Below are 26,450 nucleotides of genomic sequence, written 5' to 3'. Positions count from 1 at the left end.
AGTTATATATAGATTTAAAAAAAAAAAAAAAATCCACAAAGTATTGACAACAATTTTGTTACTTGTTTTATTGACGAAGACCCCCCTAAAAAGTCTTTTCATTGGAAAGAAAGGATTGTGGTGAAGATTTATTAGTCTAGATTTCCCCTTAAAAATTACTTGTGCCAGAACCAGAGAAGGAAGGAAAACTGCCTACATTTTCTAGCTAGGAATAATAATCTTAACTACAGGAGAAATTCAGAGAGAAGGGTTTGGGGGCTCAGCAGACTAAAAGCCACTTTAATCCCAACCTCAGAAAATCTTGGATGTGAGAAGCAGTTTTCATTATCTGCACATTGTCTAGCATTTTACAGACTTAGGGGTTTATTTTCCCCTGTCCTTCCTGAGAACCTTCCAAGTTAGAATAATGGCTTGTTATTTGGGCAGAGAAACATTCCTGAAAAGTGTTTTCTTTGCCTTTACTCATGAATTACTGATGGAAATGAACAGCTGGCAAATTAAGTCACCATGGTGCTTTAAAATAAATAAATGAATAAATGATGCTTTCATCGTCAAGGTTAAGATCTGTTATAGAAAATGTTTTTTCTCTCCACCCTTATATACCAACCTTGGTTCAATCTTCTTCAGTGACGTTTATCCTTTGGGACTCATCTGCATTGAAAACAAAAACAAAAGCAAACAAACAAAACAACAACAACAAAACAAACAAACTTTCATTAATGTGCCAGATGCTGTGCAACTTTTTGATGACACAAAGCTATTGCATGTGTATTCCTTTTAGCTCTGACAATATTTAGTGCTGGTGGTATCTTGCAGTTGTTTTCAGTAGATCTGCTTTTGATGGACCACAAATGAGCAATGAGCACTGAACTCACAGCCCAAAGGTAAAGTTAAAAACATACCATCTTTTTTGAAACTTCTTTTTCTAAATACAGCTGAAATTCAATAAATGTCTCTTCATTTGCAGTTATTGAGAACTGTTACAGAGGATACAATCATTCAATAATACTGATAAATATCTTGTTGAGCCACCAAATAGCATTTAAGCAGGTCTTATTTATAATAGAGGTGATAAATAGGTCTTATTTATAATAGATCTTAGGCAAGCTGTATTGTGACAAAGGATTTAACCCCTTGAAGTGTCTCGTTTCCCTCTTCCCAAAATAACCATGGAACTTGAATGGTCCCAAATTCACTGCTATTAATGACAGATTAGATTTGGAAAAATTCTGAAGGTTGTTGTTGTTTTTAACCCTTGCTTTTATCACAGGTTTATACTTCCCATGGTGAGATTTAGTCCTTCTACTGCAAAATAAGACATCATGGTAAAGAAAGAGGAAAAGGAAGAAAGAAAGAAAGAAAAAAACATTTCCTGAACTCCTTGTAGTATTCCCAGAGGACATCTTGGCATCAACTGGAAAGCTTCAAAAGCTGTCCATGAACATCAGAGAGCAAAGGCTCATTTGGTCTGTTGCTTTGGTCAGTCAATCTGCTCACACTTCATCAGGAGTGTCAGGGGATCCTGACAAAATGATAACGATGCTGTGCACCAGGAAGAGGAGAACATAAATAAGCTACCTAATTCAATTTCTTTTAGCATTTCTTTTGTATCCATATGCTTGAATCATATCACACCAGCCCAGCCTTTGTACTCAGAGAGTTCCTCTGAATTGGATTATGTAATATATTGAAAGCCGTATTTCTTGTAGCGCCTTTGGGTTTTGTGCATTTGTGTGCATTGTTGCCCTCTGGCTGTGTTTTTGTATATGCAGAAAACAATTAAGAGCTGCTTCTCTCAATCACTTTGCTGGAAATCAGAGTTGTCCCCTGGGAGTCATTTGCTATAAAAACTTGTGATGAACAGATTAACTTATGTTTAAAAAAATGAGTATTACGGAGGAGTTAAGCAACCATCTTAATTTAACACAACTGACAGTACTGAGTAAGCAGTTGGCAGGCAGAGCACTGCTTTCCCCCACTGAGAGCTCCCCATTAAAACAAAGGTTCAGGACCTCTCTCCTTTCCCACTGGAAAGGGCAGGAGTGGCAGCCGCCAGCCTCCGTGCCGCCCTGAGACCCTGATCAGGCAGCTGTGCTGGGCGCACAGTGCACCTCCCAGAACACGGGACAGCACTAATGCACCCTGATCCGTTTCAGACAGAGGCATCCCATTTTATTTGGCTTGCCCAGATGATGGACATTAGAGGCAAGGAACCATGAGCAGTGCTCCTCTCACCCTGCATAGGATGCCAGAGGTATGCCCCTATTTGTTACAGCTTCTTATTTGCAAGATCTTCAGGGCTGGCCTGTTTGTCTGAGATATCTGTAAAGAACCTTGTTTTCTTCCAGTGAATGCTGGTGAAATAATAATAGTCATTTTGAATTCCTTCCAGTTGCTGCTGGCCACCAAAGTACTTGCATGCATGCTGATGATACTGATACTGTGTACCCAGGTGGCTTACGAACTAGACAGGTGTCTGCAGACCCAGCACCCTGGACATTGTTTACCACTCTCATTTACTTAGCATCAGCATTCTCGTGCATCATTTCACAAGGGTATCTCACACAATTGCCCTTGGCATTGCCGCCTAGGCTGTGTTTGTAATGTTCACTGGCCGGAGGTCGGTGTGGTGCGTGTTGTACAACGGGGGCTGGCAGCATGGGTGCAACCACAGGACTCACACAGGTGACTAATGTGTCCATATCACTTATTCTGGACCACTATGTTCCTTGCCTCCCACACAGTCAAAATCTGCCTGTCCCAAGTTTCAGTCCCAGCCCTTCTTTTACTTTCCCTCCGACGTGTCTTCCTGAGCTTTTCCAGTCCCTGCTCCATAGCTCCAGCCCGTGTCCTCACTACATCCCAGCGAGCAGCTCTCTCCTCCTCTTCAGTGAGTGCCCAAAAGGGCAGTCAATGAGAGGACACCAAGGCCAGGCATATCGCCCTTGGTTCACATGCTTGGAACTGGCACTGACCTTGAAAAACAGAGGGAAGGAAAAAAAAAAAAAACAGGAATATTTCTTGTCAGCCCCACAAGCTGTTCCATAATTGTACGTTTGCTAGGTCCTGTGCAAAAGGGGAGTTCATAAAATGCAGTTGGGGATCCCAGAGAAAATGGGGCCATCCCTTTTGGGTAGCAGCCCACAGTTAGATCAAATTATGCTGATCATGAAACTGTATCCTTAGACACGAACCCACAGCTGCAATTGCAGAGAGAGTCCTGGAGCATGCGCGGAGCAACTGGAATATTCTGGAAATGCTGCTGGGAAAATTCAGGAGTTCGCAGCTGAGCATGTGCAAAGTGAAGTGAGTCAAAGGTCTGCAAGCTGGCATCACTTGGGGAGATTTTCATGAGGACACCAAAAGGCATTGCACACTGCTGGGAGAAAGAGCCATATCTCTGCCAAATTTCAAAGCCTTGTTCTGAAGTGTGGGGCAATATATTGTGTGAAGAGAAGGCCATAAAAATATCTTTTCATGGTTAAAATACTGTATATTCTGCCTTAAGAACACCTGAAGAAAATCTGAATAGTTTTTATGGCCACTTCCCAGGAACGCTTATCCTGATGGCAGCTCTTACATAGGAAACCTCATGCAAAACAGCTGAATTCAGGCAACAGAGAGCTATGTGACTGCAGGGAGAACTGGTGGTCCATCTGCCTGCCCCCAGGCTTCAGGCACCACCCGTGCCGTCTGCTGCAGTGTCTGGTTACCCCTGGCTCGGCACCCTCCCCCTCATGGTGCCATTGACCATCAGCTTCCAGAGGTGGCAGCTGCCACCACCCCCAGAAGACAGTCCCAGAAGGGCCAGGACCCCCAGCAAGGGCAATATATTACCCTGGAAAGTCACCACCTGCCCTTTCAGGTGATGAACAGCAAGCCAGCTTTCGTCAGGCTTTACATGTGAGACCATTATTATCTTTTTTTTTTTCCTTCCTCACTGTCGATCATGCCCTTCTTCTCTATTCATCATGCTCTCAGACACCAGCCTACCGCTGTAGGATCCTGACCATGCAGACCAGTAGTGATGGAACTGAGTACTGCCTTTTATCACAGTTAGAATGATCTTAATTAAAGGGAACAAAAAGCCCCAGAAAGATGTATAAAATGATTCTTTAAAACAAAGGGATATGCTGGAAAGACTTAGTCATTTTCACTGAAATAGTAATATGAGGCCAATTGCTGTCCTGTCCATATCCACAGGATATGATTAATTTCCCATTGAGCCTCTTTCTCTGTCTCATTAATACCCTGCATTTAACTTCATGAGCAACAGCTACAGCTGTTCACTTTATGTTCCAGGTATCCATCCCACAGGCTAAGGCACAAAATAATTACAGGGGCCTCCCCATGAGTATAAACACACTGAAATGGACTCCCTGCTCAATGGGAGGAAAGAGGAGAGGACTTTCACACTTTTCCAGGAGAAGTTTAACAGCTGTTGGTCATAGCTGAACAAGGATGCATGGCAGGACCCAGGAAGGAAGGGGCACTGTGAGAAGGCTCCTGCTCCCCACCTCCTCTGTCCCTTCTGAGCATAGTTCTTGCCTGAACACACACTCCTGGACTCAAGTATTTTGGTGTCCTAATAGCATGAAGACAATTATTCTGTGTTTTTCTTTTTTCCTTCCAGTCTGAACTCAGCAATGTAGAAGGGAAGCCAGGTGAGGAAATCCAAAAACAAAGCAGAGTCATTGCAAAATGCCTGACTTTTTCTGCTACCCTGTCACTTACAGCAGGATTCCTTTTTGCTATCCTGCATGTGGACTGAATGCATTTGTGCAGAGAAAAGAAGTCTGATGGGAACAGAAGTCGAGTGATTATTTCTCATGCTTTCACTTAAAGCAAGGTTAAATCACTTTTTAACACAGTCTTTATGATTATCCAGCTAATTAGCATAGAAGAATAGACTGATATAAGTGACTAGAAGCTTACCTGCTCACCTCTCAACATTCAGGAACTGGTTCAAGCAAAACAGTACATTTAAATTTTATTTGTTTTTCAATCCATTTCTCACTGTATCAAAGGCATCTGTGGCTGAATTGTTGGAAATTTGGCCCATGTGATCCCAGAGCACTGGGGAAACAAGCTACAAGATACAAATCTGTGTAGAAAAAAATGCCTGGGCAGGGGAATAAAGGAATTAAAGGTACTGTAGGAACGGTATGGATGAATGCTATTTCTACAGCAAACATTGGCAGGTGAATTTATCTTAATGTAGAAATGGAGAGTGACTCAACATTCAGCAGTTGCAAAGTTCCTAAACAATCACATTTCTTTGGCATTAAAACAAACAAACAAAATGCAACAAAACCATTAAAATTCAGTGTTTACTCTGCTGTTGGAATGATGAAAGAATGATGAAAGAATGGGAAATACGAGCATGCCAGCATCAGGATGTCTGTAGGTACCATCGTGGTTTGAACACCCTGGTGCTGTGTATCAAAATCCCCATGGATGTCTATAATGCTCCTTCTGCATATTGCATGTCTAGTATCTGTAGTACTCGGCAAATTTAGCCCTAGTATATCCCTAGCATGCAGGCTGAGGTTTCAAATTACTGATGAGGCCTTCTGCTTCTTTAAACGTGGTATTAAGAGTACTTTAGAGTTCTGAGCAATATCACCCTTTTTTAGATCTGTCCATTCATCATAATATTGTGCCAGGGTTTGTTAGGTAAACATGATTGACAGACACCCATCTTTATCCTCTGCATGGCTGGAGGTCAGCACTGGTGGAAGGTAATGCTTTTTTAATTAGTTGTTAGGGTATTAAATTTCCTTTGTGCGGATTGCATGTTGCATTCCTGTGAGTCACTATCTGGAGAGACTGTCTTTGCATTCACTATTCAGGATAACAGACAGTGGAGAAGAGTCATAAAAGATTCATATAAAAGATGTTTATAAAAAGTCTCAGACCTGGACAACCTCCATTTTTTTTTCAACAGTAACTGTAAGACAAGAAAAACAGCAGTTTTAGAAGAAACCAATGATGACTATGATAGAATCCAGTTGGAAAACATACTTTACACTTTGCACCAGGAATCACAGAGCCAAAATAATGGTATTAAATTGTGGGCCTTGTCTCAAGACCTCTGTAGATACTGACTTCTCAGCTAGAATCAAAAAGGATCAAAAAAACTGTGTGCTGATAGAGACAACAAAGCAGGTGTTCCATATGAAAATGCATGTGAAAATTTATACAAGACTGTTTCCCATAATCTTATAGTTAAATAAAAGTGAGGGGAAATTGCAGGAGAAATGGGATGGCAGGTAGTATGTGGAGATTCCTCATAGGTGGGCTACAGTTTCTCCATGCCTTTAAAACTTATTTAGAGTCACTTATTGTGGTGCAAAGTAAAAATGTGTAAAGCACATCTACCAAAACTGAGCCAGCTCTACAATAAAAATTCATGTGAGAATCACAGACCCAAGGACTTCCTTAGTAATACTCAACCAGCTGCTGCTAAAGACCAATAGCAGGACGACTAGTGGCAGCTAGCACTGAACATATTCTTCAACATGGGGCCTACTTGAAACACACAGTGTCCTCAATATATGAACACAACAGTGAATTTTTGGAAAAATGGCCCCTTTCTTTTCTGGTTTGAAGTTCCACCTATAGAATGTTATCATAGCTAAGTACTTGCTCCTGCAACTAATTCAGTAAAGCTATAACTCAGACAGGGACTCATTTGCACTTAGATTATCCCTGCAATTCAGAACAAGTTGAACAAAATGAGGCCATATATTCTGCACATATAAACAGAGAGATCTGGCCTCAGTCCAGCTGGTGTTATATCCCATAGCATGTAGAAGTATGTGCATATGTTATGTGTAAACATTCATAAATATACTTCAGCTTTCCATTCAATGAGCTGACTCCGTAAGTGTTTTCACTTGAACTGGGGAATTGCTACTTAGAATAACACTTCCTAAGATAATGTCCCAGTTAGAGAGAGAGAGGCATGGGCTCATGATAAATCTTGCTTGCACACAGATTAGTCTGTCTGTAAGGGAAAGGGCACTGCAGACAGGGCTGGAAACACTCTGATCTCCAGCTAGCTCCAGGTGGTCTTAGCCAACTTATTAGCTACGGTGCAGAAAGCTAAACAAAAATGCGTAATAATGTCCAGGATAATCAAATAATGTCGCAAATAGGTTATTTTGAATCAAACCTACAGGCTGTGCAGAGAGGTTTGTAAATGGCTCTGTTTGTTTCCCTAAGCATTTTCTATGTGAACAATAACATGCATTATGTATCACGGGTGAAGCAGAACCTCTGTAAAATGTTCCAAATTTTTATCTACAGTGGATTGTATTGCCTCACTTTTTCTCTCTTTTCACACACACTCACAGAGTCATAACACTATTAGCAGAATCTATGTGCTAACTTCTGAGTAAGTTAACAAGTTACCTCATTGTTCTTTCTAAGTGCATATGTTGAAGGGAGAGGAAGATGTTCAGGGAAAAATAATATTTATGAGTTATCATTCAATTTTAATATATAGATATATAGAAATATTCAAAAGAATTAGTCTCTAACAAAGAGGAAAAAAATGGACAGACCATATTGTAAGTCTCAGCTTTTCTACTGTTTTTATAGGGCATTTTAAATTTTTGAATTTTTTTGTGATGACTTCAGAAGTTCATGTCATTGATTTTTCTATTATTTGCTTTTCCTAAACTGTCTGCTTCTGTATAGCATGATGACAAATAATATCTGCTGTACTAGCATACAAGTATTTCTGAATCCTTGGTTATTCTCAGCATGAGTTTACAGCGTACAAAACTGGGTGCCTGCATTTCAAATATATAATTTGTTTGTTTGTTTCTTTGAAGATGAATATAGACTCTAGGATTTAAGGCAGCATGTCACTGATAGGGCAGGATATTTGCCGGGTTTACTTCTACCTGATTTTGCTGTAGCAATTCTAATATGGAAGAGAAAAAAAAAAAAAGAAAAAAAAAAGTTGTCTTTACTTTTCCATCACATTTAATTGGCCTATGGAAAATGCAGGAGTCTCACTAAAGATTTATAAACAAATACACCTTTATGTTTCTCATTAGTTGGAAGAATACCTGTATAAGTGGTGGCTGTCAGATACAATAAGTACCCCCCTCCTTTTTTGCTTATATAATAATCCCAGCATTCAAAAGACTAATCACTACACACTGATCTACAAAGCATCTTATTTCCTCATCAAATTTCCCTGCTGGGCTTAGCCATGCTTGTCAACTTCCCAGATCCCCTTTTCAATAACTGGTTTATTCTTACCATCTTGCCAAAATGCATTCCTAGGAGTAAACCACAGAAGAATGAAGTTCTAATTTCTTTATCTCACTCAAGAAGAGGTTTCTGCCCGTACTCCTGGGAAAGGTCACAGGTAATTTTGGCTGCAGGTTTCCTTTAAAAAGGCAGGCATGTACAGCACATTGGGGCCCTTTGTCTATAAATACAGATGACCACCAAAGATGACAGAAGAGAAAAAGAGAGAAGGAAGAAGGGGAGGAGGGCTGAAAGGAGAGAATAAGGGAGAAAGGGAGAGAATAAGGGAGAGAGGAAGGGAGAGGGGACGGGACGGGACGGGACGGGACGGGACGGGACGGGAAGGGAAGGGACGGGAAGGGAAGGGACGGGAAGGGAAGGGAAGGGAAGGGAAGGGAAGGGAAGGGAAGGGAAGGGAAGGGAAGGGAAGGGAAGGGAAGGGAAGGGAAGGGAAGGGAAGGGAAGGGAAGGGAAGGGAAGGGAAGGGAAGGGAAGGGAAGGGAAGGGAAGGGAAGGGAAGGGAAGGGAAGGGAAGGGAAGGGAAGGGAAGGGAAGGGAAGGGAAGGGAAGGGAAGGGAAGGGAAGGGAAGGGAACGCAAGGGAAGGGAACGCAAGGGAAGGGAACGCAAGGGAAGGGAACGGAAATTGTCAAGCAACAAGATCTATGTTACCATCAACTTCAGCTACAGCTCTTTGGTAGTGTTCAAGGAGAGGAACTGTGCTGCCCTCTAACCCTCAGCTGTGCTCTCATGGTTACAGCTGAACCTCTGCTGTCATCCTGGAGGGGAAACAAAGCTAACACTGACATCCCCAGCTCACAACCGACACAACACAGAAGGTTGGGCAGACATGGAGAAATGGTCATGGTTTATCTGTTCTACAGATAAACACAGCAATGAAGCACTATTCCCCAGATATGTGCTTCTCTATAAGTTTAAACAAATCTAACTTGAGTTGAATGAGTACATCCCTATGGAGCAAGATCTGAAAATGAGCATTTACTGACTTTCTAAGCAATGACTACATGATTTAGGGAAGGATTATTAAATTCATGTAATGACAGTCTCATTTGTCCTTTCTTGTAAAGAATAAGCTTATTGATTTCACAGTCGTGCCTCTTCTTTTTTGATGTTTTTATTTATTATTAAGATACTCATATTTATTATATTCACATATATGAAGTAAGTGTCACTGAAAACAAAACTGCAAACAGAAGGAAAAGCTATAGCTTTTCTATATTGTTTCACCTCCTACTTGATGTCTGTCATGGTTTTCACACAATAAGTCCTGCATCAATTTAATAAACTAGAGAACAGCCCTTAGCAGGGTGTTTATTCAACTGGAGGACATCAAGTGATAGGGTATGAAGCCCTTGTTTCAGGATGTCAGTGACAAAACCCTGTGATGGCAATGGGGCAGGATTTCAACGAAAATAGTTTTGCATCTCTCCAGTAGCAGTCCTATCCTCACCTCCAGATGGTAAACATTTTAACCATTCACTTTTCAGTTCAGTTAAAAGTCTGCTGTCCTCAGTTTCTGCTAACAGCATGTTGTTATGCATTAACTTCAGTCCAAAGGCCTGAAGTAAGGCCAGTAAGACTCAGATACCTTCCTTCCCCTTAAATAAATCTGTGGTAGGTCACGAGCCCACAATGTCCAGGAACATTTTTAACACAGTGCATGAGTTGGTAATTCCTATATGAAAAATACAATTTTCTGCAGATAACAGTATATATAAGACAAAAGATGTGCTGTTGTGGTTTTGTTTTCTTGTTGTTTTGTTGTTGTTGTTCACTAATCTTGACTTCTACCTTATTTGTTTTGTCCTAAATTCCTAGGTCCTATATGCTAGTCTATTATTCCAGAAACTCAATGAGTAGTTTTCTCCACCTGCAATAAAATATACATTCTCTGCAGCAGGTTTAAACCTATCAAAGGAAAGGGAATTATTTTCATTAAGCTCAGTGATCTTTTTGACCAGAACCTCTCCATTTTATCTCAGCACGATTCTAGCATTATATTCATTATACAACCATTTACCTGCTGAGAAAATGAAGGCGAGAGTTTTGTCATGACCAGAGACTTGTGGTTTCCTTTTAAAAAATATTCTCAGATCTTGAACTTTCCTTCTTAAGTAGGATGAGTCTAGGTCTACAGAGAGCAAGGACAAGAGACAGGTTAATTCACAGTGTTTAGACTATGTATGTGTGGATAATGCTTCTGGCAGCCAACCCACTTGAAAAGGAGGAGACAAGATATAAAGGTTGCTTCACTGTAGTTGAGGTGGGACAAAAGAGCAGTGTGGAGACAGAACATCTCCTTCACAGCTAAAGAGTGTTCTCAATTCCCTCTCTCCCTTGTTCTTATCTCTGTCTCAGGTTACTGCATTTTCTGTTCCCCTCATGCCATTGCAGCAGCACTGAGGACAAGTGAGATAATGCTTGGCCCAAATCCAGGCAATCATTTTGGAGTAATTAGTTTAGGTACTGCACACCCAGCCCATACTTTCTTTCAGATAGGTATCACACAGATCACATTACCTGACTACCTGCCTGAGTTTGGGCAGCCAGCCCCGAGGTTCAGTTAAAACTCATCCCCCGGTAGCAAGTGAGGGCTGAATTGAATGTGTCGGTGTGTTCTGGGAAATCTGCTTCTGCTGCAATTAATTATTTTGCTTCCCCCTGCCATACATAACATCCCCTTTGCTATTCTGCTTCTTTGGCACTTCTAGCTCAAGAGCAAAATCTATGCTACGGTGACCTTGGAGCTGCTGTTAATGCTGCTAATATTGCTTGTTTTGTTTTGTTTTGTCTCTTATTTGGAGAGCTGGAGAAAAGCAGGATGTATTGCGAAGGCTGAACAATTTTTCACCCTGAGAAAACATGGACGCAAGTAGCTAGGTATGCACTTTTTAACTGGATGCTGGGATTTGCAAAGGTACACACAGTGAGTAGCCCCCACCTTCCCACAGATTTTCATAGAAATTACGTAGTTATGCTTCAGAAACACCTTCCTCTTGTACTCAATCCTCACATGACAAATGCTGGTTAGGGACAGGTGTTGGCTGCTGGTGTAATGCACTCTACGCAGATGGCTTCCTTATTAAGGCGCTGGTTTCGCACTACTTACTCTACCCTGCCCCTGCTCAGCACTTTCCTACTGATCCTTTGTCACCCCTCCTCATGTATCCCTGCAGCCCAGGGTCTCTCTGAGCCAAAATCCTCTCCTGAACACACATACTCCAGCAACGGTACCTTCCCCACACCCCTTTGCCTATGTGCCTTGTCCCTGATATGGGGATCCACTAAGGGCAGGAAGGAGCTATGTCCCCACCTTGCCCTCACCTCATCTCTCTGCTACAGCTGTGAGCAAGGCTGTAGCTGTGTGTCAGCTGTGAAGGTAGCCTTGTGCTGTGGATACATATCCACCAGGAATAGGGCTGAGGCAGCTAGGAGTTTAACTGAGAGGACAGAAGAGCTGTTGGATGCTAAAGGCTTCCAGCTAGTGGAAGCCTGGATCAGATACAGACTGGAAACCTCAAGGTACATGGCTCCAATTTCCCATTACCAATTCCCCTGAGCTGTTGGATCTCCCACGCTGAAAGCTCTAATTTAGGAGAGATCCCATTGGGCTATGTTTTTCTTGTCCTCTCTGCTTTGAGTCTAACTTCTAGAAATGAGTCCACGAAGTCTTGCAGCCAGATGCCCGCTGGCTCTCAGGTGAATGTAAGCAGGCGTCCTGAGAATAGTTCTGCTCAAGATGTAGAGCTGTGGTTGCTATTTATATTCCTAGAAATCAGAGCAAATGGCAGCATTTCAGTCCCATTTCACCTGGCTGATTAGCTTTGTAATCAGTGTGTGAAAGAATGTGAACTCACCAGCTATGCAGAAATTTGAATAACATAAACCAAGCAATGGAAATAAAACAATGGAAAGACAATTATTTTTCTTTAAACAATTGATTGCAAGGAAAAATAACTGAAATATATTTCCAGTTAGAATATCAATTCAAATTTGGGATAAGTGAGAGCTATTCTTGAAAAAAAGGAAGTATGTTAATTCAGTGTTGGTCAAGAGAGGCATTGATGATTTCATTGTTACTTGATTTCTTTAGAAGAAGGCCAGATTCTGAACTGGTATCAACAGATTATTTCCTTCAAAGCTGGCAGAACGTTCATGATTGCAGCAGCAGAAAACCTTGCTCAGCACTGCACCAGTGTTATTATTATTACAGTTTTCATGCAGTAAAGCTAAGTAGATCAACATAGTCATGGCTGACTCCAAGTTTTTCTGCAGCGTGGGAGAAATTGGATGTCACTCTCCTGTGGATGAGGGTCCAGGGACAAGCTCCTTCTGCCAAAGTAGAGACAGTAGGTGGAGAAAGGCATGTTTAAAACAGAAATGTGGAGAGCAGGTCTTCCTGCTGCCCATACCCCTCCTCATGGGTGGTGATAGCTGTCCCTGCACCCTTGCCCTGTTCCAGCCCCAGAGCACTCTGCCTACAGCCCAGCACTAGTCCCAGTCCCATGACAGAGGAACAGCACACCAGGAAAACAAGCCCACACTCACATCGTGTCTACGGGTGCCTGTACCCCACCACATACCAAGTGTGATGTGAAGCACCAGCCTCTTTCCCTGACAAAGGATCCCTGATATCTCTCTTAGGAAGCTCTGCCTTCCTCACCGCACCGTCCCTCCACACACTCTGCAGTTGCCTCACTGCCGTCTTTGTGCAGAGGCCAATTACATGCCACAAAAGCTTAGTGGCATGAAGTGAAAACAACACAGCATGGAACAGAAATGAGGAACATATGGTCGCCATACAGTATTATTTACCTACCTGTCTTGAAAGCACCTCTTCTTTAATTCAGCAGCAGCCTTTATACCAGGGACAGACAAAAACCCAGTGACCACATCTGCTAGAGGAGAGGGAAGGTCTTACATTTAAAATGAAAATGTTCAGCTTGATACATGTTGTTTTTCTTTCTGGGCTTTCTTTAGAACTGAGACACAGCAGTGAATTTACAAGCAGGGCTTCAAATTTGTGACATTTTTCTAGCACAATAAATGCTGATGATTTCTCCATTCCTTTGTCTTTTTTGATCCCTTTCAGTTCTTTTAAGAATCCGTATGAACTTACAGTATCCGTTTTTGATGGATGTGATTGCTGGCAGAATAGTAAAAAGATAAATAATGTAATTACTCATTTCTCAAAGAATGGTGCTGTATCTGAAGCATAACGAAGGTACATTAGGAAGACATTGCATAAGCTGATGAAAAATTTCTGGAAAAGCCCATGGAGATGTGGAACAATGCATCGATCACTTTGGCATCTAATCTGCTATACATAGCAAGATGGCAAGTTAAATTAGTCAGAAAGGGAAGACCAAGATTTGTAGATTAAACAAATAGAACTAGCAGTGGATAATCCAAATCTTGTCGGTGGCATTAATAAAAGCAGCAATAGAAATATCGTTCTTTCACTTTAAAAATAGTGTCAGCCTGTGGGGAAGATATACATCTTAACAAAATAATCTGAATGTGACAAATAATCAATTGTTTTAGAGACATAAGACATTAAAATTAATGGCATTTTCCCACTGCTTTCAAAGCCATAGTCTCATAACTGAATTAGGATTTGCAGCAAGTTTGACAGCCCCAAATGGTATATTAAATGTATTTTACTTTTTGCTAGCCTACTATTCAATGAGAAGATTAGAAAAAGATGTAAAAATCATCAGGCAGAAGGTCTGACAAACCATTCATCTCAACACCCTGTAAAGATAATTCTCAGCCATCTAAGATGGATACTGAAGAGGTTCTGGCAGATAAAGAGACTGGCAATAAAAAATCTCTAGGGAAACATTGATTTCCCATCATTTCTGAAGAAAGAATGGATTGCAGAAAACAACTGGCTACACAGGTGTACTGTCTTCATTACACCATTTCAATCTCTCTGTTGCCTCTGAAATGAAAGGATTCTCTTTTTCCACAGTAAGGGAAATCATAGACGAGCGTAGGTTTGGTCAGGAAAAAGCTAAATAAAAACAAATTTTTGTATTCTAAAACCAGACAGAAAAATCCATTAGCAATTTTCCTGTTGGCTAGGAATGTTCAAAACACATTTAAAAAAGAAAAGAACCATGAATAGACAGGCTTACTGTGAGAAATCTCTGAGGCACTGTTAATCATCGATATATTCATTTAATAGTCATGATGGGTTTGACTGCAGCTGGACCATATACCTGGAGAGTGCAGCCTTAGGAGCTGCATGGATGAGAAATTGTGACCTTGAAAGCTACAGTTCCTTCTGTGTGTTTTCTGTTTGCTGGAAAAAGGACCTCTGTTATTTGCTTATGGTCCATATTTTGAGGATGGGATGGGGAAGGAAACTCTGCCACCTCCTTCCCATTTGCTCTATTGGAAAGCAGCGAAATCATAATGCACTATCTATTGCACTCCTTTCTCTGCTTGCTCTTCTGGACCCAAACCATATAGTTTATGCTATAAGAAGGCTTCCTTTAAGCACAACTTTTAGAACAAAATCTACCCATATTTAGAAAAGAAAACAGTTCACATTTTTATCCATGTGTATACGGGAGGATTTTTGTCACTTTTCAACGTCAGTTCAGTTTTTAAAAGTTTGGAATTAATAAGCAAATCTGAAGGGAAAAAAAAAAAAAGGAAAAAAAAAAAGAAAGAAAGGAAAAGAAAGGATGCATTGCAGTTAACTCAGTCATTACTTTGACAACCAAGCAACCCCTGCTCTGACAGCCTCCTATTCCTCTTCTGAATATTTTGTCTACTGCCTTTTCCTCAAACAAGTCATCTCATTTCATTTCATCAGCCCAATATAAACACAACTCCTCTCCTCCTTGCTAGGTCAGAGAGAAGTATTTAACGTGCTGGAACTCACCAGCACCAGTTACTTGTGTCTTGATGACTGAAATCTTGACAGAAGAGAGAAATGGAAGAATTCTCTGAATGTTTAGAGTCATTAAATGTACATCCGAGCACTCTCATAGCTACTATTACCAATTAACAAAACCCTGGCAGAGTATTGAGGAAACTTGCGATCCAATTCTGTAAATACTCACTCAGATGAGAGGGGCTGCACAGCTGAGTGGCCTCACTGAGTTGACTACTAATGCCCATGTGCATAAAGCTCCCTGCTCACTTAAGTGTTTGCAGGAATCCTAATCTTCACCCATGCTGTTCCTAAGTGTGTGATATGAAGAACAGTTCTGAGACTTTTCATCACTTGTCATATTTTTGTAAATTATCCTAAGAATTTTAAAGTTTTCATTATTCCAGTAGTTACCATGTTTACACATAGACACACCAGCTAGGTCACGGTATTTGACTCTGGACTTCTTTTTTAATTAGTTTTGCTGACCAGGGACCCACTGTTGTTGAAACAGATGTTGCAGCCCAATAATAGCTCTCAGCTGCCATCAGCAAACTGTGGAACTCAGCCCTCACCATGCAGAACAAATGAGTGTAATAAGGGGCCAGTGAACTCCAAACAATAGGGATACTTCACAACATGTGTATTTACCCATTTTATCTTAAGCCACATACATTTTAAATGCACTTCTTTTTCTCATCTAAAATATAATTACTGAGCAACTATTTCTCACAAAAAAAAGCATGTATAATGCACATAATAAATCTACCCTATTAATTTATTTATCATGAGTATTTTTTTAATTATCTTATTTTTGCCATGCATCACAGGCAGCACTGATCATACAGACTCTTCCAGACCTGAAAAGACAATCTAGTTGAGCTTAATCTGAGGACTCAAGTGAAGCCTCTAACGACTCCTGTCCTGTTCAGGCAGGTGCAGAAGGGAACTGTAACACTTGCTTCCTAAGGTAAGAAGGAGTTGATTCCCCTGAGCGTGCTTGTGGGCTCTTCTTTAGAAAGACCGTGGTGTTGAGCCAATGTGCTGATGATCCTAAATCAAAATTTTCTTCTGTATGATACTTTATTACAATTAAAAGGTGTATATCTAATTTTTCTGCCTGGGCATTACTATTGTTCACCTACATCTATGTCATTAATTACCCGAGAAGCAGATTATTTAAGACCAGGTTTCATTTTTTCTGTCTTGTTCTTACCTTCCAGATTTTGTTCACAACCGTCCTGAGCCCTTTAGGCTACTTCTTTCACCTTGTTGATAGTTATTCAGTACCACTAGCCGTTACTGAACTTTTTACATGTAGCATTTTATAACATTAAAAAACAAACAAACAAAAAAAAAACATTACATAGATCAGGTACAGTGTTGATCTCTGTACACGTCTTTATATCTGATTGTCTTTCAAAAAGGGCATGAATACCTTTCTTAGGTTGAATGGTGTACTAATTTACTAACAGACACATTGATGTGGCAGAGAGAATGCATTTCTGTAAAGACTTCTAACCCATGTGAAAAAGTAGGAGTATAAGTAGGCATAAGTATTTAACAACAGACAAAAAAACATTCTTGAAAAGCAATGATGCTATCACAATACTGGTGGAGAGCAAATTAAATAACAGCTTGTGGTGCAATATGGTGTAGAATTTAAAAAACAGCAATCCATAATTCACGTTTACAAAAACACTGACCCACAAATTCTCATGTACAGTTACTCTACAGCTCTGATTATGAATCTCTATTTGTTTTTTAGTATTTTAATACTACAAAAATGCCAACAATTAACAAAGGATTCAGAAAAACAAACAAACAAAAAAAAAGGAAAGAAAGAAGAAGAAGAGAACGCTAGAAGGCAGCTGAGGAATGGAAGAGTGTTGGGTTAACCTAGCATAGGTGGTGTGGGAGTGGATACACAATGGTGCAAACAGGGCACCCAGCTGAAATATGGCAGAAAGGATGCCAGTCTGCAAATAATTTGATTTGCTAAGCTGTGCTTTCTACCCCATCAAGGGCTTTTCTCAGCACCAGCAGTGAGATTTCCAAATACATTCTGTCCTGTCAGAGTGCAGCTCACTTTGAAAGTCACTGTGAGTCATCACAAGAACACTCTTGGGGATCTCAACATTTTCATTTACAACTATAAAAAGTGTTTAAAAGCAGAAGCCAGTTGAACATCAAGGTGAAGAAAGACCACCCAACACAGACCAGACTTCTGGAAAACGGTATAAATCCACCCTCCCATCACCTCTCCCCAACTCAGCTCTTGTGCCCACACAACCATGCTATGAATGGCCACTTAACAGCGGCTCAGGCATACCTGTGGTCTGCCCTGGCTCACCCAAAGACCACTCAATTTCTGTAGACAGCAGAGGGGAGCACTGAGCACAGGCAGGTGAAGGAAATGAACACAGGGACGCCCTTCTCTGCCAGCGTGGCCTTAGTGCTAAGCAGCCACAGAAATGAGCTAACTGGACGAGTCTGCTCTTTTCTCACATCCTCTGTAGCTGTAACAATGTGGCTGTAATGTTCAGGTATCCACTAGATCTGTGAGATCCTGGTTTTAATGGTCGCTTGTGAGCACAATAAAAAGTAAATGAAAAGGGAAGGATTTAGAACAAATACTGGCTCGGGAACCTTTCTGTAACACTTATACAATATATAAATCTGTCTAGTAAAGTGAGTACAGCATAGATTAAAAGGCCTGTTCAGTCCTGGTCTGGATGAAGCACAGTAGACCACAGAAGCCACAGGCTTCCCTCTCTACTTGACAAATACAATTTCTCCTGCTCACAGTGATTGAGAATGCCATCCAAAGATCATTTCCCAGCCTTGCTGTTTTGATTGTGTTACAGCCTTCCCTCTTTGCCCCACCTCTGCCTCGTCAAACATAAGGCACCAGGCTTCATTTCACAGCTGAGTCTCGTCTCCCAGCCAGTACCCAGAGACAGACTCCCCCTATCACCCATCTGTGTTGAAGTGTTACATTCGTAAGCAACCACGTCTGTGGGACTCCCTGTATTGGGAAGAGCTGGCTGCAAATATCCACAAAGTCAGCTGGTTTTCAGACCCTTTCCTAAAACTCCTTTGCACTTATGCTCAGGAAAGAAACCAGTAGGGCCACTGATGGGTTGAGACATCTGCTCATCTGCAGCAGCTTTCACACGTGGTCCTTCCCTCTGTTCTTAGACTTGATGGCAAAGTCTTGCCTCAGTGGCAAAACCAATCAACAGTCTTCCTGCTTCTCCCCAGCCTTAGGTGTTCAGCCCTTCTTTGCAGAAATGGAGCTCAAGATTAGTCAGATGATTTAGTATGTCCCACTTGTAGCAGCTTCCCAGGTGGTAGGTGCCTATGACTTCTACAAATGAGATCTCTTTAAGATAATCCTGTCTGTAGTTATTAAAACAAGGCATTCCCTTGGGACTGCTGTGGCACTTAAAGGACATCTTCACATTGTAATGTGGAAGCAATCCCCACTTAAACTGTGGAATCAAGAGCTTTTCCAGTTGTGCAAAAACTTTCCCCACCCCTCCACACACACAAAGAAAGAGCAAGCTCTTTTTGTTTGGGAAGGACTGTGTAACCACATAATGCAAAGGAAAGATAGAAAATGTGAGTGGGAAAGGAAAGGAAAGGAAAGGAAAGGAAAGGAAAGGAAAGGAAAGGAAAGGAAAGGAAAGGAAAGGAAAGGAAAGGAAAGGAAAGGAAAGGAAAGGAAAGGAAAGGAAAGGAAAGGAAAGGAAAGGAAAGGAAAGGAAAGGAAAGGAAAGGAAAGGAAAGGAAAGGTATCTTGCACATATCTGAACTACAGGAAAGCATCTGGCTCACGTCTGTAACAGAGAGAATAAGGATCACATTCCCAGAGACACATAAATGTTACTCCTAAGACAGAAAGTATGATTCATTTTGCTATCCTGCAAGAAAAGGCATTATTTGGCCTCCCAGCCAGCAAAGTAGACAAAATGTATTGCAGACGCATATGAATCAAAAGAGTTTTCTCATGCGCTTTATTCTGCTGCGTGGCGCTGGCTCCTTGTGCAGCCTGGCGGGCTGGTTGCTGCAGGCTCCCCGAGCGGGTGAGCACAGCACTATCGGCATCGCACGCCAAGGATGAGAGCTGGACCGCTGGAGGAATTGTGAGCACGTTTGAGGCTGTAATCCTAGTCCACTGATAATTGTCCTGCTGCTGGGGAAGTCTGACACAGATACTCACCTCTGTGGGGCATGTTTCCAGATTAAAAAGTGAGGAAGGATAGCAAATGGAGAATAATGGAACAAAATGAGAATGGGAATCAGCGTAAAATATGTGGGCAATGCCTGTCTCACCCTCATACTTTTTAATTTTAGCTTTTTTTTTCTATTTAACACACAGAACTGAGGCAGCTTTTAAACTATGTAATCTGTTTCTGCATGCTTTTATTGGAATATATGCTCTTTATATGCATGCATGAGCACTTAACTTACAAAATGCATGCATAGATGTGTGCCTTGCATATTAAAAATATTTTAGAAGTGAACTAAGCTTTCCTGCTGTGAGTGTAAGACAGTAACTTACAGAGGGCAATTATGCAGAATTTTTCATTATTGGCAAACTATCCCCTTAATGTCTTACTTGAGGGTGGGTTTTTTTCCTTTCTTTTTTTGCCTTCTTCTGGAGCATCTGGTGGAGGTCAGACCTGGAGCATGATTTCAGCCTGGAAAGAAACACAGGTCTGATCAGGAAGGCAACTCCTCTGTTCCTAGGAGAATTGTCCAGACTTTACGGGGTTGTCTACATTCTTCTCTTCTAGAACTAGGTGTGCAGTCAGGCATTTTTATCGTGCTTCCCCAGCAGTTTTATACTGCAGCGCTCTTGCATTTTTGTAGTTTGAAATCAGTCCTGTTTCCCTCGTGCTATTCCATTCCTAGTTGCTGGCATCCATGAGTGCATGTGATACAGCCCAGGAGATACTTTCAAGGACACTTGGTTTTCTTCCCCAGATTGCACTCTTCCAATTGTAAAACCTTCCTTTCCCTCCTGACATTGCGGTGCTTTCATAATGCAGGATGAAAACAGTGATATAATAATGTCTGCATTCCAGCATTTTCTCCGCATTGCATACCGTGGCAGCTCAGAAGCCCAAATGTTGAGATTTTCCTGCAGAAAAAAAAGTTTCCTGATTACTCTAAATTTGAGTGAGGGAGACTGAGTGGGAGGAAATGCACTATTTTAACTGAAATCCCTTAATTAGGCAGAGGGGCATTTTCTCAGGGCATTTTTGGGAGGTTATCTTGTAAGCACCATAAATAGGAAATGAAATGGATCGTCAAGAAAATTCTCTGGTCTTTTTTTTTTTCCTCGTGCCCATCAAGGAAACGTTTCCCTTATAAATCAACTCACTTCTTCATATTAAAAGTGATTTGATCTATGGAACAAGAAGGCCTGGGGCAATACAAACTTATGTGAAAGTTGATATTAGAAAGTGAAGGAAAAGAGAATTAAAAGCAAGATTAGGGAAGTAGATAGGACACCAACTGCTTATGTAGTATGCCCGCTGGAAGCCACTGTGTCTTTCAACATGCATCTAAACTACTTTTATTGGGTTTTAGAATAAGATAAAACAAGTCACATGCTGTTTGGGGGAGGCACTCTCAACTCACTGTCTCCATCCTCCACGTTTCACACCAACAGAACTAATCCCTATGAAAACTTAAGCAAGAGAGAAAGGGTCTTACATGAATTACTGAAGAAGTGATTTTTATTTTTCATTTCTTAAAAGAGAAGCACAGTACCCACCTCTACAGGCAAACTTGTATCGCACAGACACAGAGCACAGCAAAAGGGTGCCTTTCTTCCCTTCCCTATGGACTCCACACAATGGACTGTCACCTCGCATCTCCGTCATGACCCGAGAGCTGCGCTCGGGTATCGCCTTGCACGACCACACCGTGTGGAGAGTAACACCATGAATCGATAACGCTGTCTGGGAAATGGCTTGGATCACAACATTACAGGAGGGTCCGGGCATCACCCACGAGGAGGTCTCAGGGCTGGCCAAATGGCAGATGAGGGGTGCTCGCTCCTGCCCGGACTGGCAAGGCCTTGCTCAGGTAGCAGCAAAACACACGTAGGCCCACTCGGGTGTGAGGGGCTGTCTCCTGCCCTGGGCTGCCCTCTGAAGGCTGAAGTTAAATCCACAGCGCTGGATAAAAAATCCTTCTCTGACTCCCACGTGAACTGCTCGCAGGGGACTCCAAAGTCTTGCCAATGCACGGAAATGCTGGAAAAGCAATGTAAGGAGGGCCACATTTGTAAAGATTAGCAAGCGAAAAATCACAGCGTGGAGAGGACAGTATGTGGGGCAGCTACTGCTTGTCCCCCACTCACAAAAGCACAAATGCACAGAAGACAACTAAAATATTGAAAACTATCTGCTTAAGGTATAGTTTTTAAAAAATGATTGTAGGAAATGAGGGAAGAAGGACTACATCAAAGCAAATGTTGGCACTAACTGTATTAAGTTAAATTGTGCCACTCTGCTTTTTTGTCAACTAAAAAGAGGTTGGCCCTTTATAAATAAATATGACCCATATGGCCCCCAAATTAGGGAACCATGAACTGTCCACCATAACAGCAACATACACCTCTTTGTCCATACCTATCTGAAACCATCTACAGAAAGATTTTATATAGACTAATCAAGTTTGTTCATTCTGCTCATTTGCCTTTCTCCTCCTTCATGTTTCTCCTTACGCACAATTTTTTGTAAAAATAAAGCATTTCCACAACAGACTGCTTGCCCATCATGGTGAAGGACAACAAAAGCACATATTTTTCAGTAGGTATCACATGGAATTATTCCCAACCCACATTGCTGGTTAACTGTTCCACAGCATTAGAAATGTGATTGAAACTGTTAGCTCAATTTTAACGAACTCCATGTGCCATTTATTTTTTATTTTTTTATCCTGGAAGAAAAGCCTATCATATAATTCTCAGCACACATAATTGAGATAAATCCCAATTTGGTCCTTTTCTCAAATGTTTGGTTGAAGAGAATCCTTTTTAAAAGACATTTATGAAAAACAAACACAATTACCTTTACATGATTGGTTGTGCTTAATTGTTTCCTGTAGGCTTTAAGAAATGTACGTGTATGTGCATGTGTGCATATGTGTTCATTTGTATAATAGATGCTCACAGCTATACTGAATTTTACTGCATGTATATAGCAGTGAGTGCACTCTGTATCAGACTGCTTTCTCCGCCTGATTTCCTAAGGAAAAAAGTCTTATATTAACACTCTGTCTGTGAGTGAATGTATAAGCACATATTTGTCAGAGATACTCTCTTTTGAGGCCTTTGGCCTATTTCAGCTAAATTTGACAAAGATGGTAGAGATCTTAAAGATAACAGTTTCTCGCTTTAGGCAGGTGGCAGGCTAAAAGGAAATCCCAGTAATGTGCACAGCCCGGCCAAGATGCAGCATGGCCTTGCCCCTTACTGGACTTCAGAGAATCCACGACAGATCCCAAACCCTGGGTTTGAGATCCATTCCTATAGAAAACCTGATTCATTTTTTGGAAACTACCTAGTTTTGTTTAAAAACAACAACAACAACAAACACAACAAAAACAAACAAGAGTCATTTCTTCCTCCATTAATAATTTATCTACCAAAGAAAGATTTCTAGTTTATTTGCATCTCTTTTGCATAGTATGTTGGATTAAACTAGTGCCACTATTTCTGCACTAGGAAGATGAAACTGAGGCACAGGTTAAATGAATCCCCCTGAAGCAACTACTGTTGACACAGGATCTGGATCACAAATGGGCAATCTCTCTGCTCTGTCAAGTACAAGGATTTAGGCATGAATACTGTTTTCCAGACCTGACATGGGAGAAAAAGCTTTAGAAAAGCCACAAAAGTTTCTGGTTTGCAAAAATCTCCTACCAGTGTTTGCCCTTGTGGATGTCATTTTACTTAGCTCTGCAGTCCTATCAGCTCTATTAGCAACCCACATTACATAAAACCAAACTGTTTGAAATAGGTTATATCTCTGCTTTCAGATGGATGCTCTAGCTACTCACTGGCCTATACCAGTGGTGGGCTAAAACCTCTTGTTTTCACCCTGAGAAACACCAGTAGAGATACTCAAGAGCCTGTGATGCTTTCTGGGACTGACAGGTCCTTCCCCGCCCAGACCCCAAGGCAGGAGAAATTCTTAAGAGGATTGTTCAGAGCACAAAATAGGATAGTGCATGTTCTCTGCCCACCGTTATTTTGTGCACCAGAATGGGGTAGTAACATTCTTAGCCCCAGAAGAGTGTCATAAATGAGAGGTTAATTCAAAGATGGGGAGTATACAACAGCGTGAAGCCCAGCAGAAGTTAAAAACAAGACTCTTCGTGGAGGATGGATCTTGACCTGAATGTGTAAATGCAGCGAGCTTTAATTTCTCTGGTTCCAGTAGGATATTCTTTTTTCCCATCCTTCATTACAGAGAAGAATACATATTTAAATAAGGGAAATATTTAAAACTAGCAGAGTCTTTACTAACATCACATCAGGGGACAGATAATGCTGACTCTCTCAGTGGCTCACAGGTGTCATCTTTGCTGTGTGAGAGTAAAGATGAGCTCAGCTGCAAACACTGATGGAGACAGATTCCCCCTTAGTTAAAGAACGCTGTTTGGAAAGCAGTACTCAGCTTCTGACCAAAACTATGCACTTGTCAGCTGGGCATCCTGGATTAGAGGATTTAAAAAAATATTTAACCAGCAGAAGAGAATCTGACAGAAAACTATTATAATTCAGTATTTAACCTATTTTTGTAATTACTAGGGCTTGAATTACAGTAATTCCAACTGAGATGGGGCCCAGATGCCAGGCACTATACAAACACCTAATAAGAAACTGCGGCTGCTCTGAGTCACTTACATCCTGGCCCTGCACATGTTTAGGAATGTGTTTAACTCTACTACTGTCAGTATTAATGGAACTGCTTAGAGAACAGAAGGTAAAGAGATGAGACCAATGAGAGCCAGAGATTTGAGACTGAAGTGTTTAGGTGTCTAATTCCCGCTGGTCTCAAGATGTTAACTCAGATCTGGCTTTATATGACTTACTGACATTTGCACAGCAAATCTTAAGCAGACCCAAAGCAAGTGCACACATGCACAACATTTGCCTTCCAAACCTGTGCAAACCTATTTCCAAAATACTGTTGAAAACATTCCTCATTAATGTATGTGTATTTTTTTTTCACCTGAAACCCCCAAATAATCTTAACATTCGGGTGCTGTGCTTTTCAGCTTCTCAAGGCACAGTGCAGTTGCACCCCAGTGCTATTTGCTCAATACCAGCCCTAAAAGCCCTCCATGCCCTGAGAGCTACCAGGTACGCAGAAGAAATACCCTGGTGGTAATGAGGCAAGGGACAGTCTCTCTCTTGCTACAGTCAGTGCCTTTACCCTAAATAGCAATATTTTAGAGAACGCTGTGGATTAACAGAGTGGGGAGGCTGCTTTCACCTCTTCCCGTTCCCCTCTTTCTTCTCGGGCAAGACTGCAGGCTGAAGTCCCCCACCCCGCCACCTCACCCCCTGTTTGCTCCCTCCCTTCTCTCACTTTTTGAAAATACAGTTTTCTTTCAAGTCCTCTACAGTTACAGTGTTTCGGCCATCAAAGTCCCCTCCCAGCCATTTTCATTTACCTTGTGACTCTGACCCTTTGTAAGGCTGAGGATTTTCAGCGTAAACCGATCCTCGAGGTCCCCAAGGATGTTATTCTCATTTATTCACTCAGCCCTTTGAATGGAGCAGCCCGGAGTTGGCGGCAGTTCAGCGGCCTCGCATTCAGAGAGCACACAATCCTTTTTCTTTCAGGGGCCTTTCAAAATAAGGCCCAAGGTCTGCTGAGGTTCTTTAAGGGCTGTCAGTCATGCAGCAAGTTACGTTTCGCTCCTGGCCGCCACTGAATGCAATGAGCAACGGAGGGATAAAAGCACGGAGTAGACAGTAACTGCAGAGGAACATCCCCTGGGCCCCGGTGCTGCATGCACTGCAGCATGCCTGCTTCTCCATCAGCATGGCATGCTCTGGGGACATTTGTTTCCATCATGACCAAGTCTACCCCAGCCTGGCAAGGATGCTGAACCCCAGGATGGGGAGCAGAGCATGCCCCCTGCTCGCCCGTACGGGAACAGCTGTGCAATGGAAACTGCCTTCTTCAGGTGTATGATGGACCCAGGGAGCACCTCTAGTGCCATCTGCGTGTCCACAGGCAGTCATTACCTCTGACAGCTGGCCCTCCTTTTCAGGGGGGGGAAAGGCCCTCCTGCACATTTTCATTGTGAAATGTTTGGGAATGATCCCCTGGGACTGATAAGACAGAGACACGTCTGTGAGTGTCCCAGAGGGAGGGAAGGCTTTAGGGAAAGGCTCATGGTTCTGTACCACTGTACCTGCCAACTGGTGTGTCACAAAAGGCTAAAATTACCAGCCAGTCAATTATCTGATTAAAGAGATCCTTTCATTTGAGATTTTTTTTTTAAAAAAAAAAAAAAAGTGAAAAAAGAAAAAGGAAAGAAAAAGAAAATCCTGGCTGAAAGCAATACCTCTGCTAGGTTACCAAACTTACTAGACATTGCAGTCTTTGCTTTTTACTTTTGGCAGTGATGAACAGCAAAGTTAAAAAATGAAGAACTGTGGGGAGAATAAACATTTTGCATTAATCAAACATTTTTCTACATTTCTTTCCTCTATCCTCCGATCTCATTTATCTTCCTCTTTGCTAAAAGACAACATTTTTTAAAAACTGCCCGTTTTGCATATTTTGATCTTTGTTCAACTGATTAAATAAGGAACATTCTCAGGAAAAGCTATTCAGATTTCATTAGTTTACAGTTGCCTTGGAATCCCTTTGAATTACGGCAAGCATAAATTATCATTCTGTCAGCTAACATCAGAAATACCTCTTTAAGGCTCCTGGACTCAACAACGGCTGCTAAGGTTTGGGAATAAATGTACGATGTGCCGGGGCTTCACCAGCTGGTTAATGACCTGCCGCAGTAGTTATAGGGCCCAAGACGAAGCTGAGGAAGATTAACTAATCTGGCCAGTTTAGTTTGCTGGCCCTGAGTGCAGAGCAGCATGGAGTGTGTGATTATAAACTTTATTGTCTGACCTGTGCTGAATTAAGAGCTGGGTTGGGTGTCCTTTGTTGTTGTTGTTGTTGTTTTTTAATGTTTTATTAATACTGTTTTCTTTGTTTATCCTTTCTGGC

General features: G+C 41.6%; 1 long non-coding RNA gene across 5 annotated transcripts; it reads right to left on the bottom strand.

The window, feature by feature from the left end:
* Positions 1–9,386: 9,386 nt before the first annotated feature.
* On the bottom strand, positions 9,387–26,208 carry LOC310896714. Of its 5 annotated transcripts, XR_014581771.1 has the most exons (6): positions 24,880–25,120; positions 20,963–21,446; positions 19,799–20,323; positions 17,507–19,401; positions 13,108–13,183; positions 9,387–12,056 (listed from the first exon to the last, which is right to left on the bottom strand). It is a non-coding gene; the product is annotated as an uncharacterized lncRNA (long non-coding RNA). The 5 variants fall into 5 exon arrangements; XR_014581767.1 differs by lacking the exon at positions 24,880–25,120 and adding an exon at positions 26,140–26,208 and having other exon boundaries at positions 17,507–20,323; XR_014581768.1 differs by having other exon boundaries at positions 13,108–13,186; positions 17,507–20,323; positions 24,880–25,126.
* Positions 26,209–26,450: the final 242 nt, after the last annotated feature.

The sequence above is a fragment of the Anser anser genome (assembly GCF_964211835.1).
Source record: "Anser anser genome assembly, chromosome: 3".
NCBI classification, from domain to species: Eukaryota; Metazoa; Chordata; class Aves; order Anseriformes; family Anatidae; genus Anser; species Anser anser.
This window is presented reverse-complemented; position numbering and strand designations above follow the sequence as displayed.